Genomic DNA, 19,616 nt, shown 5'->3' with positions numbered 1-19,616 from the left:
GGCGCCGGAATCGGCCGGCGTTTCCTTCCCACGTTATCCGTGCACGCAAGCGTGCGCTTCCGACTCTCTCGCAAACGTCCGCGCTACATGGCAACAGACGTTCGCGCCTCGCGCTTGGACCGCTCTTTCCCTGCAGGTATCCGACTCCATCCTGCGGCGGTCTCGCTAGAGGCGCGCACTCGTCACGCTGCAGTAGTAATGCCTCGTTTCCGTCTCTTCGAAGATTTGGCACAACGGTTTGCCACCGTCTCCTTCTCGTGAGGCCGCTGGCGCGTGGCTTTAGCGCTCAACGTACTGTCCATGATGCCGACGCGGTCAAAACGAGTCGACAGACGCACGTTCCCAGTGCGCCGAAGGCTCTCTTGATATGTGATCCGACCCTCTGACAGACGAAGCCAAGGGAAGACCCAAGGCCGCAATGTGCGTTCAAAGAATCAGTGCTCAGAGTGTCCAGCAATTCACACCAAGTCTCGCAGCTGGCTGCGTTCTTCATCGACCCGAGTGATCCACCGCTTAGATTCGTGAAAAATAGTTTGTTAAATTCAGTACAGTACAACCAGGGTTTTAGGCACGTGGCGTCTCCCTGTGTGTGGTTTCGAAGAGCGCCTTTCGGCGTGCGCTCCTCCCGTCTCGCTCTTTCGGCGGCCGCGTCTCAGCAGCTGAAAGCCTAATGGCACTCCACTCCTGCTACTCGCGCGTTTGTTTTGCGCCCACGCCTTTCTCGCTTGCCCTCGAGGTACCCTACACCGTTTGCGAACACTCGAAGCCGGTTTTACCTACCAACCATCCACCGGACCCGTGTGTCTCGTGTGCACGTTCACATCGCTCCACGAAAAATTGCAAAATCCGACAGAGCCATGTGTAGGGCTAAGCCGCTGTGGAGTCTTTAACGGCTACACGGCCACGGGCAGGGCTTCACCCCCATCGACGTGCTTCGCTTCAGTCAGCAGTATGTTCATTGAAGGGCCTCAAACACACACACACTTCCGCATCGGCAGATCGCCGCGGCATGAGCGCTGCTGAACCAACAGCCTACTTGAGACGAAAGACAAGAGCCCGGCGCGCGTACTCGCGCAGCTCTCCAAAACCACTCGGCCAGTGCCAGGGACGGCTCCCTGCGCCGGAGCCACAACAAGTCTACTTGAGGCGGAAGACGAAGCCAGCAAGGGCCTGGCCGCAAGTGCGTTCGAATCCGGGACTACAGTCCCTCGTCTGTCCGTACTTACTCTTTCGACGTGCGGCGCCTTGCCAAAGCGCACAAGTCCGCTAACCAGAACGCTTCCGACGTAGCAAAGCCGCGTTTCCTTCGGTACTTCGCAGCAACGCCGCCTTTCCCTCGGCGGCGGGCGAATAGCCTGCAGACGTCGCCGCATTAAACCGCCATCTCGACACCTCGCGCGTCACGAGCAGGAGCCGACCGGCAGCCTCCGGCCCTTTCGGACTCGGTGGCATTTGCCGCGGAGGACGGGAGAGTGCTTTAGGTCACGGTTCCTTCCGTACTTGGCAGCCGCAGCCTCATACCGACAGTTCCATGACCAGGCACGTACTCAAGGGGGGGCCCGGGCCCCCCCCGAAATCAAGTGGCATACCCCCCCCCCCCCCCTCCCCACCCACGCCACCACTCCTCACACATTCCTAAAGCGCCGCCAGTTCAATGTTGAGACTTGGCAGCTGTTCATCGGTCAGCATTATGCTGCCTTTTTCACTCCTTTTAGATGGCGGTAGTTATCGGCATTTCTTGTAATGTGAAGGACAGTTTTCTCATAGATTCCGCACCCGTGCGATTAACTCGAGATGCGTTCAGTTGTCACCATCTATTCAACCGTCACGCGCATAGCTGTTGCTTTTGTTAGTTCAACCTTCTTTGTTTAGGCTGATCCTGGGACCAGGAGAGGGATGCGGCTGTTACTCAGCTGGTCTGTACTCTCATGCAACGAGTTGCGGCCGGAGAAAACGCCAGGTGCGTTTAACTTATCGCTTTGCTTCATTATTTCCTTGAGTTACGGCTCGCCGCGACGCTGGCAGATGCGCCGGAAGCGCTGCCCGGAACTACATACACGTGATATGGGTTAGATAAGGTGGGAAATAAAATAATGTGAAAGAGCGTCTATCATGAAACCCTGCAATAACCCTTAAACCCATAAGCAAGATGACTGCCGCCTGTTACCTCATCTGTTTTTCTCTAATTGCATAGCACTTTTCGTGCAAAATTGGCAACTGGAAACAAAAATCGCAAGGAGTTGAGAAATTAAGCGATCTACTAAGGGAGAGAGCCAAGGCAACAACCAAACTGCGAGCAAAAGCGAATAATTAAGAAGTTAACCGTTCTTTATGAGAATATTTATGGATCAACATCTTTTTATTTAAAAAGGAAATAGAGAAAACGCCGCCGGAAGTGGGGAACAATTGCTTGTTTTGAATGACGCTTCTACAGTTATCGGTCGAACCGCCTCACGTAGCCGCTTCTCTGCTGTGCTAATGTGGGTGTTTTTCTAACCTTTCGCGGTGAGCGCAGTACGTCTAGAATCGCAGAGTCCTGCGCTCTACGCAGTTGTATGGGACTGGTGGCCGCACAGCGTTACGCAATTCGCAGAACTGTTAAAACTGATCAACAAGGCGAAAATAGCTGATGTTAGAAACTATAACATGAGAAAGACTGAGGAAGCCGTAAAAAATGAACGCAGCCTGAAATCAGTAAAAAGGAAACCTGGCATAGGACAAACCATGATGTATGCACTAAAAGATAAGAAGGATAATATCATCAGCAATATCGAAGATATAGTAAAAGCAGCGAAAAAATTCTAAGCTGACCTGTATACAGTACCCAGAGGAGTCACGATACCTCACTTAGAAACAGTAATGAACAAGATACAGAAACTCTCCTATAACTAGCGATGAGGTCAGAAGGGCCCTGCAAGACATGAAAAGATGAAGAGCGGGAGGAGAAGGTGGAATAACAGTCGATTTAATCAAAGATGGAGGAGACATAATGCTTGGAAAACTGGCGGCTCTTTATACGACGTGTCTATCGACTGCAAGGGTCCCAGAAAACTGGAAGAATGCAGACATTCTATTAATCTACAAAAAAGGAGACGTTAAAGAATTGAAAAATTATGGGACCATTAGCTTGCTCCCAGTATTATATAAAATATTTACCAAAATAATCTCCAATAGAATAAGGGCAACACTGGATTTTGTCAACCAAGGGAACAGGCTGGCTGCAGGAAGAGATACCTTACAATGGATCACATCCATGTCATCAATCAGGTTATCGCGAAATCGCAGAGTACAATAAGCCTCTCTATGTGGCTTATATAGATTACGAAAAGGGATTTGATTCAGTAGAGATACCAGCAATCGTAGAGGCACTACGTAATCAAGGAGTACAGAACGCTTACGTAAAAAGCTTGGAAAATATTGCTACATGCGTGTGGTATTTGTTTTTGAACGAGGCGCGTAGGCGCCATCACTCCAGAAAAGAAGAGGAAGAACTAACTGGGCTCGCGCTGTGAATCTAACCGGTCAGCGCTGCAACCGTTGTTGTAAATATAATCTGTAAATAGTTTCTCGTCTTACTGAGTCGTCTTTCGCGTAAGAATATCTACAGAGGTTCTACAGCTAACTTAATTTCACACAAGAAAAGCAGGGAGATACCTATGGAGAAAGGGGTCAGACAGGGAGGCACAATTTCTCCAAAGCTATTCACTGCGTGCTTAGAATTCAAGCTATTAAACTGGGAAGGCTTAGGAGTAAAGATCAACGGCAAATATCTCAGCAACCTTCGGTTTGCCGATGACATTGTTCTATTCAACAACAATGCAGACGAGTTACAACAAATGATTGGCGACCTTAACAAAGAGAGTGTAAGAGTGGGGTTGAATATTAATATGCAGAAGATTAAGATAATGATAAATAGCCGGGCAAAGGAACAATAGATCAGGATCGCCAGTCGGCCACTAGAGACTGTGAAGGAGTACGTTTACCTAGGTGAATTATTCACAGGGAACCCTGATCATGAGAAGGAAATTCACAGAAGAATAGAAATAGGTTGGATCGCACAAGGCAGACATTGCCAGCTCCTGACTGGAAGCTTACCATTATTATTGAAAAGTAAGTTGTGCAATCAGTGCATTTTGCTAGTGCTGACATATGGGGCAGAGACTTCAGAGCAAGTTAAGGACCGCGCAAAGAGCGATCGAACGAAGATTGCTAGGCATAACGTTGAGAGAGAAAGAGAGCGGTTTGGATCAGAGAGCGAACGGGTATAGACGATATTCTAATTGACATCAAGAAGAAAAATTGTAGCCGGGCAGGTCATGCAATGCGCCGGTTAGATAACCGTTGGACCATTAGGGTTACAGAATGGGTACCAAGAGAAGGGAAACGCAATCGATGACGACAAAACACTAGGTGCACTGATGAAATTAGGAAATTCGCGGGCGCTAGTTGGAATCGGTTGGCGCAGGTCAGGGGTAATTGGAGATCGCTGGGAGAGGCCTACGTCCTGCAGTGGACAAAGAACAGGCTGATGATGATGACGACGATGATGGAGGTGGTGGGCCCCCCCCGGAAAAAAATCCTGGGTACGTGCCTGTCCATGACCGACCGAGCGCCACACCGTTCCTTTAGTACTTGGGCGGCAACAAAGTCGGGTCGTTACTCCATACTCGCCGCAGGAAGCGACCGGCAGCCGCGAGCCTTTTCAGACTCGGCAGCGTTTGCCGCGGGGGACGGGAGAGCGCTCGCACCACGGTTCCGTGTGTACTAAGCGGCAGCGGCATTAGCTCTCGACCGTCAGTTCCTTGACCGACCGCACGCTTCGCCGTTCCCCTCGTACTGGGCAAAGCAGTAGGTCGGGTCGTCTTATACCCCTGTCACACTGGGAGTTTTAATGTCATTCGAATCAAACGGCATTCGGTGCAACGAATGTCATTTGGCCGCGGAGGTGCTACACTCGAAAAATTAATGTCATTCGGTGGCGATATCAATGGCGATCATTCCGAAAAAAAAACGTGGCAACTAAAGTAGAACAAGGTAGGTATAAAGTGCTTGCATAGGCAATCCATATATTTAAATATATTTTTGGAACGTCACTTCACTGAAAAAAAAATATTTTAGTAATGCCTATAAAAAAGGTTATTCTATTTCAGACTATGTGGCCACTATAAGCCAAAACAAGGCGTAGCCACCTGAGTAGCCGATAAATTGAAAACAAACAAAATGGCTGACATGGCGACGCTGGACGACGACGCTAAGTTGCAGCAGGTGAAGCGATTAGTTGCTGCGTACTTTGCATTACGAGCAAGGCGTAATAATCGGAGGAAGCGATTAGACGTTCTATGGCCGACGAGCAGAGTGGCGGCGGCATGGGCGACGGCCAGACGCTGCTGAGCTGGAAAGTAACAACATTTTGCGACAGCCTGCCGCACATATCTTGTCTCTTTAAAGTAGAAAAACCATTAAAACCCGCAAACGTTATTATTCCTGTACGAGTACGGTTTTCAATTTGCAAATATTGTGTCCTGTTCTGCTTTGTTTCTGGGGTTGAGAGTACACATTCGCTCCGAGTGCGAAGCCGAATGAGTTTCTCGAACTCATTCGATTTCGGAAGTCATTCGGTGCTAATGACATTAAATATCGCCGTGTAGCAACCGAATAATGTCATTCGATGCTAATGCCATTCGGTTCGAATGACATTAAAACACCCAGTGTGACAGGGGTATTACTCCCATTCAGCGCAAGAGCTCCGAAGCGGACAGAAAGCCCACCCAGTGTGCGTTACGCCGTTTCTATCCTCGGGCGCGGCCAAGCCAACCGTCCAAGGTTGCAGCCGGCGTCCACTGGGCGCAACAAACTTGGCACGGGGCGCCCCTCAAAATTCAGGCAGTCCCCGGCGTGTTCGGGTATAGCCGTCCCCGCGTCCAAGCGGGGCCAGCGGCGGAAAGCGTCGGGCGCAGCGAGCTGCTTCACCCACACGGGGTAGAAACAATGGCGCTCGTCACCCTTCACAATCCGGTAATGATCCTTCCGCAGGTTCACCTACGGAAACCTTGTTACGACTTTTACTTCCTCTAAATGATCAAGTTTGGTCATCTTTCCAACAGACCGGCGCAACCGAAAGGCCGCGCCGGACATCGGTCCGAAGACCTCACTAAATCATTCAATCGGTAGTAGCGACGGGCGGTGTCTACAAAGGGCAGGGACGTAATCAACGCGAGCTTATGACTCGCGCTTACTGGGAATTCCTCGTTCAAGGGGAACAATTGCAAGCCCCTATCCCAATCACGAAAGAAGTTCCACGGGTTACCCAGTCTTTTCAGACAGGGATAAAGACACGCTGCTTCCTTCAGTGTAGCGCGCGTGCGGCCCCGGACACCTAAGGGCATTACAGACCTGTTATTGCTCTGTTTCGTGCGGCTAGGAGCCGCTTGTCCCTCTAAGAAGGTTGTAAGGTGCTGGGAACCCCGCACCTATTTAATAGGCTAGAGTCTCGTTCGTTATCGGAATTAACCACACAACTCGTTCCACCAACTAAGAACGGCCATGCACCACCATCCACTGAATCAAGAAAGAGCTCTCAATCTGTCAATCCTCCCAGTGTCCGGGCCGGGTAAGTTTTCCCGTGTTGAGTCAAATTAAGCCGCAGGCTCCACTCCTGGTGGTGCCCTTCCGTCAATTCCTCCAAGTTTTAGCTTTGCAACCATACTTCCTCCGGAACCCAAACACTTTGGTTTCCCGGAAACTGCCCGCCGAGTCATTTGAGTAACTCAAGCGGATCGCTGGTTGGCATCGTTTATGGTCAGAACTAGGGCGTTATCTGATCGCCTTCGAACCTCTGACTTTCGTTCTTGATGAAAGAAAAAATTCTTGGCAAATGCTTTCGCAGTAGTTCATCTTGCGACGGTCGAAGAATTTCACCTCTAGCGCCGCAATACGAATGCCTCCGTCTGTCCCTCTAAATCATTACCTCGTATTCCAAAAACCAACAGAACAGAAACGAGGTCTTTTTCTATTATTCCATGCAAGTTTATTCAGGCGACTCGCCTGCGTTGAGCACTCTAATATTTTCAAAGTAAAAGCACCGGCCTTCTCGAGGCACACAATGAAGTGCACCAAGAAAGGACCGGCATGATGTTCAGTCCGAGCCGTCGCATCGGGTACATGCACTACTCGTCTGGAACTGAGATCCAACTACGAGCTTTTTAACCGCAGCAGCTTTAGTATACGCTATTGGAGCTGGAGTTACCGCGGCTGCTGGCACCAGACTTGCCCTCCAATTGATCTTCATTAAAGGATTTAGAGTGTACTCATTTCAATTACGGGGCCTCAAAAGAGTCCCGTATTGTTATTTTTCGTCACTACCTCCCCATGCCGGGAGTGGGTAATTTGCGCGCCTGCTGCCTTCCTTGGATGTGGTAGCCGTTTCTCAGGCTCCCTCTCCGGAATCGAACCCTGATTCTCCGTTACCAGTAACAACCATGGTAAGCAAGTAACCTACCATCGAAAGTTGATAAGGCAGACACTTGAAAGAAACGTCGCCGGCTCGTGGCCATGCGATCAGCACAAAGTTATCCAGAGTCACCAAACAATACGGGCCGAAACCCGATCGATCTTGGTCTAATAAAAGCACCCGTTGCCCAAAGGGCTTCAGGCTCACTGCATGTATTAGCTCTAGAATTGCCACAGTTATCCAAGTAGGAAGAAACGATCTAAGGAACCACAACTGATTTAATGAGCCATTCGCGGTTTCGCCTTATTTCGGCATGTACTTAGACATGCATGGTTTAATCTTTGAGACAAGCATATGATTACTGGCAGGATCAACCAGGTAATCGCTCAACTGCGCGTCCAGCCTTTCAAGCAGGCCGGACGCCGTTTTTGCGATGCCGAGGCCACCTTCAGGCGCCCCAACACGCTTCGTTCTCGCAAAGGGTACCACTTTGCACAGTCCGATACGACGGCGTTCGAGCTCGCTACGGCGCCCTCCCCGCAGGGCCGGGTATCGCCACGCGGCAAGAAGCACGCAACATTCTCGATAGACTGGTTGTGTCGACTCGATCGCGGCTTGCGGTTTCTCTCGAGCCCGCAGCACTGGTGGACCGACCGACACTTGCAACGTAGCCGAGATGGCAAAGCCGCTAGGCGACGGGTCACGCCCGCGCCTTCGGCGCTTTCGTATTTGACTCGTCCGAGGACGATGCGGAACACACTTCGATATCGTGGAAAAAGCGTCGTCCGACAACCAGCCCCTAACGCATCAAGCGGATGAGGCTGCAGACGTCAGCTGTGGTATCCACGGGAGCGATACCGGGGACACGCTTGACGGGCACGAAGCCCGCCGCATATCAAACACCCAGGTCGCTTTGGAGGCGACTGCTCTGTGGGACCCCCATATAATAGCAGCGATAAGTACCCAGACCTCCATGGGGCCATACTCGTGCCACTTTCGACGAGCGTTTGGCGAAAATCGTGCCGCCTCGTGACGCCGCGAGCAAGATTGAAAGCTTACGTCGGCAGAAAAATGCCGAAGTCGTGAAAGCGCAGCGCGTCCACCGAGTGCCCGAACGGCAATTTCTCGCCAATTTCCAGTACGGTTTCCTGAACAATCGCCTTTCTGTCCCCCTACGGAGACCCCGGCCGATCGATTCGAGGCACGCTAGCGCGGCCCTTTCGCCATTTCCGAGCACGAGTGCGACCAGCAGGGGCGGCGTACTCGACGCCCCGGCTGACGTCGTTTCGGACTTTGTCTCTTCGCGCGCTCGCGCCAACGTCGCGGCCAACGAAGACGTCTGCCCGGTTTCCGGCGTGCTATAGTGCAGCTCTCTGCACGGTGACGCCGACTCAGTCGTGGTCGTGCGCAGGCTTGTACGCCAAAGTTGCGGGAAAGGCGTCGAGCTCCCGCCGCCGTGGGCACGATTTTCTACTCCGGAGCTGTGCGCGGACGCCCCCACGAACACGCGCAAGCCGAAAATCGCACTACGGTACAATAATATTAGAGAGTTTTAGTATAGCGTAAAATCCTTGCGTTAGCGTGCGACGCAACGCTAACGCAAAGAAAGACTGCACTGCGCGGCACAAGGTAGTGTTTTAGAATAGCGGAACGGAGAAAAGCGTTAACGTTAACGCAAACAAATACAGCGCCATCTAGATGTAAAAACACAAAGTACTGGAAAGCCAAATCCACACGAAATGTCGAGATTATCCAATGCCGAATCCGCAAGTGTGTCCCTAAGTCAAGCTTATCGAAAGCCACAGTCGCTGCGTTAATTACGCATGTAGGTGTTTGGTTTGAGCGTTGTTTTGTCGAGAGTCGCGAAACACACCGATTAATCTTGGCATGCTGCGATCGAGTGTTCTGTGGGACCCATATTACGTGTCCTTTTTAAGTTGGGATGACATAGACGCCCTCATGCTTCGGGAATGAGAGCGACCGCGCAGGTTATACGTGTCCTCAAGATCCACTCAACGTCGAAGCTACACCGGAGGGGACGTTTCGCCGGCAATTTCGCTTCCAGAAAACGGATTTCCCGTTTCTTTCCAATTTTTTGCAACGGACGCCCACCTTGACGTCCATCCGAATGGGTTCAAGGCGAAAACCTCCTTCACGACGTTCATATCGTCGTCGTTGGTAAAACGCACACGCATTGTGACCAGAGCACCGACCACACTACTGTGTTTTGCCGCGGAAAACATGACATGCATCGGCTTCACATGCGGCTTTGCACGAAGCGAACGAGCGAAAAGCGAAATACACTTGGTCGCCATCTCGAGGCGGATACAGCGAACATGAGCAAACATGAGCAAACATTAGCAAACCCTCTAGTTAAGCCTACTGCCCGGCTAATCGAGGACGTATATCGCAAACAACGCCCATTTGTCACCTGTGCGCCGCTGCCGAAGCATCATCACACAAATCTAAGGCGAACACGAGCATTAGTGGGGAAGGATAGAGCCTAGCAGTGCAGGCAGACGACTCGATAGATCCGAAGCGGGCTGCTCTCACTTCGACTGGCGCCGCCATCTTGCCGTACGTAAGGCTCCCCTTGCGTGCGTTAGCGTTCAACGCTAAATCCTGAAAATAGCGTACGTACGTAAAAGCGCAAGATATACTCCGGCGTAACGCGCGCGCGCGGCCACGCGCGTCGCGGTTAAGCGACGTCGGTGAAAAACGCGCAGTCTACAGTCCGGCGTCACGGCGTAGCCGGCGTGCCCAGGCGCGCTTGGCGAACTCAACGCCGCCGGCGTGGAGATAGAGCTTGTTCTATTTCACGCGGCTGACGCTAGACCAGAATGCACTGCGCGCTGTAGCGGCAGCGAGCAGGAGGCAGAATGGCGGCCTGCGGTGCGCGTACTGGCAGTGTGGCTGTGGTTTTTTCAACATCCGTGTGTGATGACAGCGCGAGTGAGGACGCCTGCTTGAAGCGATTCGCAATCATCCATGTGTATACGATGTGAAACGCATGGACTACCGCGACACAGAGCGGAAGAACAACGCGTGGGAAACTATACGAAATCAGTGTGGTCTCGCCACAGGTAAGCCGCATTTCGCAGCTCCTGTACTAGCTGGTGGTAGTCGCCGAGTTGAGGGCGCTTGTCGAATACCTTTCGTATGTACATGGTCCGCTTCCGTTTTTGACGTAGCCGACGTACTAGCAATATGAGTGCGGTGTTGTGGCTGTCAGGACAAGTTAACGCCATGCCGCAAAAATGTTTTTATGCGCACGGAAGGAGAAAAAGCGCGCGCGCTACCCGAACGGCGCGCTATTCGCCGCAGCCGTGAAGTTGCGCTCCCGGACGCAGAGATGGCGCCAGCCTCGCGCTGCGCGCGCACGCCGAACTGTAGAGGAAGCAAATTTCTTGCACCCCTGGCGTCGCTAGCGCAGTGTATCCGACTTCGCCTGCCGCGGCCTGGCGCGCCGAGCACGTCGGACTATAGAGAGTTTTAGTATAGCGTAAAATCCTTGCGTTAGCGTTAGCGTGCGACGCAACTCTAACGCAAAGAAAGACTGCACTGCGCGGCACAAGGTAGTGTTTTAGAATAGCGGAACGGAGAAAAGCGTTAACGTTAATGCAAACAAATACAGTGCCATCTAGATGTAAAAACACAAACTACTGGAAAGCCAAATCCACACGAAATGTCGAGCTTATCCAATGCCGAATCCGCAAGTGTGTCCCTAAGTCAAGCTTATCAAAAGCCACAGTCGCTGCGTTAATTACGCATGTAGGTGTTTGGTTCGAGCGTTGTTTTGTCGAGAGTCGCGAAACACACCGAGTAATCTTGGCATGCCGCGACCGAGTGTTCTGTGGGACCCATATTACGTGTCCTTTTTAAGTTGGGATGACATAGACGCCCTCATGCTTCGAAGATGAGAGCGACCGCGCAGGTTATACGTGTCCTCAAGATCCACTCAACGTCGAAGCTATACCGGAGGGGACGTTTCGCCGGCAATTTCGCTTCCAGAAAGCGGATTTCCCACTTCTTTCCAATTTTTTTGCAACGGACGCCCACCTTGACGTCCATCCGAATGGGTTCAAGGCGAAAACCTCCTTCACGAGGTTCATATCGTCGTCGTTGGTAAAACGCACACGCATTGTGACCACAGCACCGACCACACTACTGTGTTTTGCCGCGGAAAACATGACATGCATCGGCTTCACATGCGGCTTTACACCAAGCGAACGAGCGAAATACACTTTGGCGCCATTTCGAGGCGGATACAGCAAACATGAGCAAACATTAGCAAACCCTCTAGTTAAGCCTACTGCCCGGCTAATCGAGGACGTATATCGCAAACAACGCCCATTTGTCACCTGTGCGCCGCTGCCGAAGCATCATCACACAAATCTAAGGCGAACACAAGCATTAGTGGGGAAGGATAGAGCCTAGCAGTGCAGGCAGACGACTCGATAGATCCGAAGCGGGCTGCTCTCACTTCGACTGGCGCCGCCATCTTGCCGTACGTAAGGCTCCCCTTGCGTGCGTTAGCGTTCAACGCTAAATCCTGAAAATAGCGTACGTACGTAAGAGCTCCAGTAGCGTTTACGTATAGCGCATGCGCAGTGTGGTGCACGCAACGCTAACGCTAACTCTTTCAGTTTGCTGCTTTACGCTATACTAAAACTGTCTTATATCTTGGCCTTGAGCTCTAGCAGCGTTTACGTATAGCGCATGCGCAGTGTGGTGCACGCAACGCTAACGCTAACTCTTTGCGTTTGCTGCTTTACGCTATACTAAAACTGTCTCGGCCGGGGCCGTACGGCCCCTTGCAATAGCAGCGATGTGTGCAGACCTCCATGAGGCCGTACTCGTGCGACGCGGCGGCGTACTGCGCCGAGCCGAGCGCCAACATTTGGCTTTGCACGGCCGATTCGAGCTCTCGCGATCGCCGCGGTACAGGGCCGTTTATAGTCCGACGTAACGTCCGCGCGCGCGCAGGATACGTTACGTCGGCGAAAACGACCCCTCTATAGTCGGGCGCACCTGCGCAGCCAACGTAACCGGCGGCTTCCGACGTGCCCCGACGGGCCCGGCGCCGATATGGCTCCTGAGCCATTCGCGCGTCGGAGTCGCCGGAACTCTCGCACCACAATGCATTGCGCGCGAAGAAAAAGGCGCCAACACGACTCCGCAGACGGCTTTTGCGGACGGCGCGCGACTTGGCGAGCGTTCTGCGCATGCCCCGAAGATAATAGCCGACGGCGGACGCGTGGAAGTACAGAGGGGATGGCATCTCGGCTGGCGCAGCGCAACCGACGTAGCGTGACTGACCGCAAACGACGCTCGCCCGCGCGCCGATAACGTCGGACTATAAACGTGCCTTACCGCCGCTCACTGATTCAAGGCACGCTAGCGCGGCCCCTTCGCCCTTTCCGAGCACGAGTGCGAACAGTGCGGGCGGCGTGCTCGACGCCCCGGCTGACGTCGTTAAAGGCCCGTTTATAGTCCGACGTTATCGGCGCGCGGGCGAGCGTCGTTCGCGGTCAGTCACGCTACGTCGGTTGCGCTGCGCCAGCCGAGATGCCATCCCCTGTATACTTCAACGCGCGCGCCGTCGGCTGCTATCTTCGGAGCATGCGCAGAGCGTTCGCCAAGTCGCGCGCCGTCCGCAAAAGCCGTCAGCGGAGTTGTGTTGGCGCCTTTTTTCTTCGCGCGCAATGCATTGTGGGTCGACGCGGTTGGCGGCGCCGGCGCGCGAATGGAGCAGGAGCCAAATATGCGCCGAGCTCGTCGGGGCACGCTGGCAGCCGCCGGTTACGTCGGCGCTGCAGTGCGTCGGACTATAAAAGGAGTTGCTTTCGCCAACGTAACGTAGCGTGCGCGAGCGCGCGCGCGTTACGTCGGACTACAAACGGACCAGTCTCTTCGAGCGCTCGCAACCATGTCGGGGCCGACGCCGACGTCTGCGTGGAGTTTCAACGATTGCCGGCGCGACAAAATGCAGCTGCGTGCAGGATGCCAGCGATTCCGTCGAGGCCGTGCGGCGGTGTATACCGTATACGCAGATGTTTCGTGAAGGGTATCGAGCTCCCGCCGCCCCGGCGGACGTGGTTTGGGACTTTGTCTCTTCGAGCGCTCGTAGCGATGTCGAGGCGATCGCTGACGTCTGCACGGTTTCCGGTGTGCTACAATGCAGCAGTCTGCCGCACGACCCCTCTTAGTTGGCGAGGCCAGCACGGCAATTTACTGAAGCGAGCGCATTGCGCCCAGGCGGCAGCGGACTTTGTGCTTTCGGGAGTGCTCTTGCTGTAAAATTTGAACGGCTGCAGCTGCGCGAAGCAAGTGTACTTATTTTCTCTCTCTCTCTCTCTCTCTCTCTGCCTTTGAGGCGACTGTAATTTTAATTTAAATGCAATTGGAGGCGGCAGCAACCTGATGATAGTAGGTGAACTTCGGCACATGTTGTAATTTAGAAATTGCTTTCAAGCTTTGAGGACATACACCTTCGCGCCATCTGCTTTCCCCGTCTCTTTGGCACTTTATCGTGTGTGCTGCATGCTCTGCATTCCAAAGAAACACGCCTGTTTCTCTCCCTCTCTCACGTTCTTCTTCTTTTTGTAGCTGCTCTTGTAGAAGCTGCTATGCTCTTTACTCGCTGTAAAATAGAGTGCTTGCACAAGCCAACAACCTTTGCGTGTTTTTTTTTTTCTCTCTTCGCAAGACGTTTCTGCCATCATTCACTGGCTCTCGTTCTTAGTATGCAATGGAGCTTTAGCTCGCACCATCTACCTTTCTTTCTGTATGGCAAAGTCCGCAGGTTTTCCTAGTTCCGTACACAGATGGCGCCAATGCGTTTTCGCGCCAGTTTCGAACGACCTCGCTGTAGTCGTGTTTCTTATTTAAGTGTTTCAAAGGGGTTTGCGAAAGGGGGTGGTCCTGCTTTCTTGTGCAAGGCTGAGCTTTCCAGCTGCGTTTAAGCTATGCTAGCATGTGTGCGTATATATATATATATATATATATATATATATATATATATATATATATATATATATATATATATATATATATACAGACACACATATATACATGCATATATACATACATACGCACACACACACACACGGTAGTGGTAAAGAGGATGAGGTAGCACTTTTTGTTTTACAATGCCTGTGCTTCAGGTGGCGATCTTTCTCCCCTCTATGTTTCCGGTTGGAAGGAGTGCGCAGCGTTTTCAATATTTATTTTTTCATTCACTTCTATGTTGCTCGTCTTCGCACATGGGGCATGCTACCTAATTCTACCGGTCGATTCGACACGTTGCGATCCGTCCCGGCCTGTGCCGTATTAAAATTTGCAGTGGGCATTGCGGTAAATAAAAAGAAATGAAGGAAATGCGCGTAGTATATTACAATTGCGCACGGGCTTGAAACGAAGCCCTCAAAGAAGGTCACCTTGAGCGGTCGCATTCAGACGGAAGAAAGCAATCCCCTTGCGCGTGTTTTCCGCTCGCCTGTTCCGTTTTCTACGAGGTTGCATTGGTTGGTTTTGCCTTACAAACAAGCTTGCACTCGGGTCTCGTTTCTACGCGACAGCGTTCCGTTAACAGCGAAAGACTGAGGCGTCGCGAGTTCATTCGTGAGATAGGGAGCGTTGAGTCTCTAGACAGGCTGAATTTTATAATATTGCCCACGCTGTTGCTGAGGTTACCAATGTCGGCAGGGCGCCCACAAGGCAGTCCCAGGTGAAAATTTCTAACTCGTATTTAACTGGCATGCAACTGGTTCCAGTTCAACTGGTTTAAGGAACACATTCCCAGTCAGTAACTGGGACCAGTTGTGATCTTGGACCAGTTGTGACCTGGGACCAGTTGGCATCGGGGACCAGTTGGCATCTGGGACCAGTTGGGATCTGGGACCAGTTGGGATCTGGGACCATTTGCCAGCTAGTCGTAGTCTCAGAACCAGCCCCTCTCTGTGCCAGAATGTCCATGTACTCCAGCTAGCTCAAATGATCTTGAACTTGCGAATAATGGTCATCCTAGCACTTCATACACTTTGGCAGCGGTGGCAGCTCGTGGGAACACCTACTAATCGTTGAATCCTGCTTGTTACAGCTTCCATGCACTGCTGATGCAAGCCATCGTACGTGCCTTTTGACCTCGTACTGTACCTGCGGGAAGCGCTGCAAGGACTGCCACGCCGGAAGCCCCGATGTACTGATCATCTTGCTTCGCCGTTTTTCCACGATCTTTGCCAAGCGCATGCGCACCTGGCAAGCTTCAGGAGCCGTTATAAGTGGGCGTTTTTGCTCCTTGGCGATCATTTGGCAGCGGTGGCAGCTCGTGGGAACACCTACTAATCGTTGAATCCTGCTTGTTACAGCTTCCATGCACTGCTGATGCAAGCCATCGTACGTGCCTTTTGACCTCGTACTGTACCTGCGGGAAGCGCTGCAAGGACTGCCACGCCGGAAGCCCCGATGTACTGATCATCTTGCTTCGCCGTTTTTCCACGATCTTTGCCAAGCGCATGCGCACCTGGCAAGCTTCAGGAGCCGTTATAAGTGGGCGTTTTTGCTCCTTGGCGATCATTTGGCAGCGGTGGCAGCTCGTGGGAACACCTACTAATCGTTGAATCCTGCTTGTTACAGGTTGGTGCTCCAATTATTTCTTATTATTGTGTTAAACATCAACCTACAACGTTGCTGCTGCCGCTGCCACAGTGTTGCCCTGTAGTCCTGTTTGCTCTTGTTGTTAAGGTTTCCCTTGTTTTGTGCTCACATTGTGAAAGTTTCAGCTATGTCCCATACTTGCTCTTCTTGTCAGTTGCCCGTTCGTAAAGACGAAGGGTCGGTGCAATGCTCCGAGTGTTCTCTCGAATACCACTTTGGCAAGTGCGCTGGTGTAGCTGAGAAATCATTTAAAACAAAATCGGAAAGTGCAAAAATCACCTGGAGATGCCCAGTATGCAGAAACACTGCAGCACGCGCTACTCACAGCGAATCTGAAACGGAGGTTCTCGCGGCCATAAATCAAAAGCTCGAAAGCCTGCCTGCCCTAGTTGGAAAAATCAATGCTATGGAAAAATCACTCCAGTTTATGTCGGGAAAGTTTGACGAGTTTGAACAAAAGATAACCCGACAAGACAGTGAAATAAAGGCTCTCAGAACGCGAGTGACAGGGCTAGAGGAAAAGGACGTGGTCAACACCGCAGTACAACATGAGCTTCGGCAACAGGTAAATGACTTGGAATTTCGCAGCCGGCGGCTTAATCTGGAAGTACATGGTGTCCCTGTTGTTCCTGGCGAGAACCTATTAACGTCACTAGATCAGGTTGCTGACAGGCTTCGTGTTCCTCGGCTGACTGATGCTGACGTTGTATCAGCTCACCGACTGCCAGCGAGGCAAGATAATGTTCCCGGAATTATTATCAGGTTTGCCAGACAACAGATAAGGGACACATGGCTGCAGAAAAAGAGCGCGCTCAAGAACAGTGAACCGAAAGTTTTCATTCAGGAAAATTTAACTCGCTTCCACAGCGAACTTCTTCGAGCTGCGAAAGAGAGGGCAAAAGCAAAAGGCTATGATTTCGTCTGGTATGTAAATGGAAAAATTCTTGCTCGAAAGTCCAGTGGAGCAGCTACCACTGTTATTAGGAGTAAAGACGACCTTGGCAAACTATAACTGATGACAAGTTTATTCTTTTGTGTTCAAAGAAAGCACGATGAATGAGACTGGCTATTATTTGACTAATGATGTTAACCAAGCAGTGTCAAAGTTCTCGACGGCTATTCACAAAAATTCACCTCAATACTAGGTCAGTGAAAAACAAAATATTGTGCTTAGAAGAATTCTTTGCCGGTTTCTCTTTTCAGTTTTCTGCAATAATGTTAACAGAGACATGGAGCACTTGTGACTATGATGTTTTCAGATTGAAAGACTACACCACATACTACGTAAATAGGCAAAATGTCCGCGGCGGTGGTGTTGCACTATTGCTCAGCAACGATCTAGAAGGTCAATTACTTGAATCATACACTGTAATAACCCGAGACTATGAAATTCTGTCGGTTTGTACGCAAAGCACTGTGTTTTCTGTATGTTACCGGCCTCCGGACGGTAATATTTCGTCATTTCTGGAGTTCTATGACCTGTTTATGGCTTCTGTTGTTGAGCGTCATAATCAGAAAACGTTAATAGCTTGCGGCGATTTTAATATTGACATGAATATTCCCAGTCCGTCTGCTAGAGATTTTAATACATCCATTGCGTCTAATGGTTTTGTTAACCTAATTGATATACCAACGAGAGTCACAAGTGAAAGCCATTCTGTGCTTGATTTAATTATCACTAACTCTATGCAGACGAATGTTATATCGGGCGTTTTATCGTGTCCCATTAGTGATCACCTTCCCGTGTTTGTTTGCATAGAGAAGCCTGGTGCAATGGGGAGCAAATCTACATCTGTCACATACCAAGCAATTACAGAGACATCACTGAAATCCTTTGGGGACCAGCTTGTGAAAATAGATTGGAGCAAGATAGCTGAACTAGATGACGCAGATTTAGCCTATAATACCTTTATTGATACATTTAAACAAATTTATCATGACTGCTTTCCCCCTGTGACCCGCATAAAAAGTCGCAAAACCCGCAAGCCCTGGATAACGTTAGAGCTCCGCAGAGAAATACAAACGAAACAAAAGTTATACAGAAATTTTTTGTGCACTCGTCAGGCTGAGGACCTTGCGGTCTTTAGGAAATACAGGAATAAACTGACTAAAAAACTGCGATCTGCAAGAACTTCCTATCACCTATCACTACTAAACGTCAAGAATGCTCGACATAGTGCACTATGGGCAAGATTAAATACTCTATTACAGCGTAATAGTGCACACACTGCTTTAACCAAACTAAATATTGATGGAAAGGAAGTTTGTGGTTTGGAATTGGCTAATGTATTCAATACGTTTTTAACTAACCTGACTACTAGCGCTGCTCAATCTGATGCTAACAAATACATGCACATTCGAAATGATGAATCAGTCTTCCTGCATCCTGTTACGGAAGGTGAAGTAGTGTCAGTAATAAGAAATCTTAACAACACCAGTAGCTGTGATATTGATGACATTCAAATTCGGCCAGTCAAGCATGTAGCTGAAGTTATCGCTCCTATACTTGCTCACATCTTTAACATCTATTTAGTAACTGCAGTATTTCCCCAAAAAATGCAATTAGCGAAAGTCGCTGTCCTTTTTAAAAAGGGAGATCGAAATGTTCTTGGTAATTACAGACCAATTTCAATTCTGCCAGTGTTCTCAAAAGCCTTTGAAAGAATGCTTCATCTAAGACTCTCTAATTTCATTCATAAATTTAACCTGCTAACACAATTTCAGTTTGGCTTCTGCAAAGGCAAATCAACTGAGTCTGCATTGCTCGAACAAAAAGAATATATAATAACACAACTAGAAAACAAAGCTATTGTCATTGGTGTGTTTGTGGACTTTTCAAGGGCTTTTGACCTCGTGGACCATAAAATACTGCTTAATAAATTACAGCACTATGGTATCCGAGGGAAAGCACTATCAATATTGAACTCTTATCTATCATTTAGGCAACAAGTGGTATTAATTAATGGTATGCAGTCTGAACCGAAACCTCTCATGTGCGGTGTCCCTCAAGGAAGTACGCTAGGACCTTTACTCTTCAACATTTATATAAATGATATAATAAATATTAACCATGATGCAAAGTTTGTCATCTATGCGGACGATACAAGTCTGTTTTTTGCCGGTAATAACATTTCTGAACTTATTGATCAATGCAACATTGCAATGAAAGCCCTCGAGGATTGGTCCATTGCTAATTCAATGAAAATAAACGAGGGTAAGACTAAGGCTGTCATTTTCAAACCAAAAAATAAACTTATCCCACCGCATGAAGATATTATATTGAATTCACGTCCTGTAGAAATAGTAGAGCAGTTCAAATGCCTAGGGGTTATATTTTCCTCGAATATGTCATGGGATCATCACGTTAATTGCGTCTCAAACAAAATAGCTCAAATCACTGGCGCTATCGGTCGTTTAAAGAACATCCTTCCTACACAAACTAAAATGCTCATTTACAACTCGATCTTTAACTCGCATTTGAATTATTGCCACTTAGTTTGGGGTACCA

The 19,616-nt window shown here is 50.1% G+C and overlaps 2 non-coding genes across 2 annotated transcripts; both read right to left on the bottom strand.

Moving 5' to 3' along the window:
* Positions 1–375: 375 nt before the first annotated feature.
* On the bottom strand, positions 376–521 carry LOC126519384 (5.8S ribosomal RNA). The gene has a single exon (XR_007596593.1). It is a non-coding gene; the product is annotated as a 5.8S ribosomal RNA (ribosomal RNA).
* A 5,495-nt stretch (positions 522–6,016) lies between these two features.
* LOC126519357 (small subunit ribosomal RNA) lies at positions 6,017–7,831 on the bottom strand. Its single transcript, XR_007596574.1, has one exon. It is a non-coding gene; the product is annotated as a small subunit ribosomal RNA (ribosomal RNA).
* Positions 7,832–19,616: the final 11,785 nt, after the last annotated feature.

This window comes from Dermacentor andersoni, chromosome 10, assembly GCF_023375885.2.
Source record: "Dermacentor andersoni chromosome 10, qqDerAnde1_hic_scaffold, whole genome shotgun sequence".
Taxonomy (NCBI): Eukaryota; Metazoa; Arthropoda; class Arachnida; order Ixodida; family Ixodidae; genus Dermacentor; species Dermacentor andersoni.
This window is presented reverse-complemented; position numbering and strand designations above follow the sequence as displayed.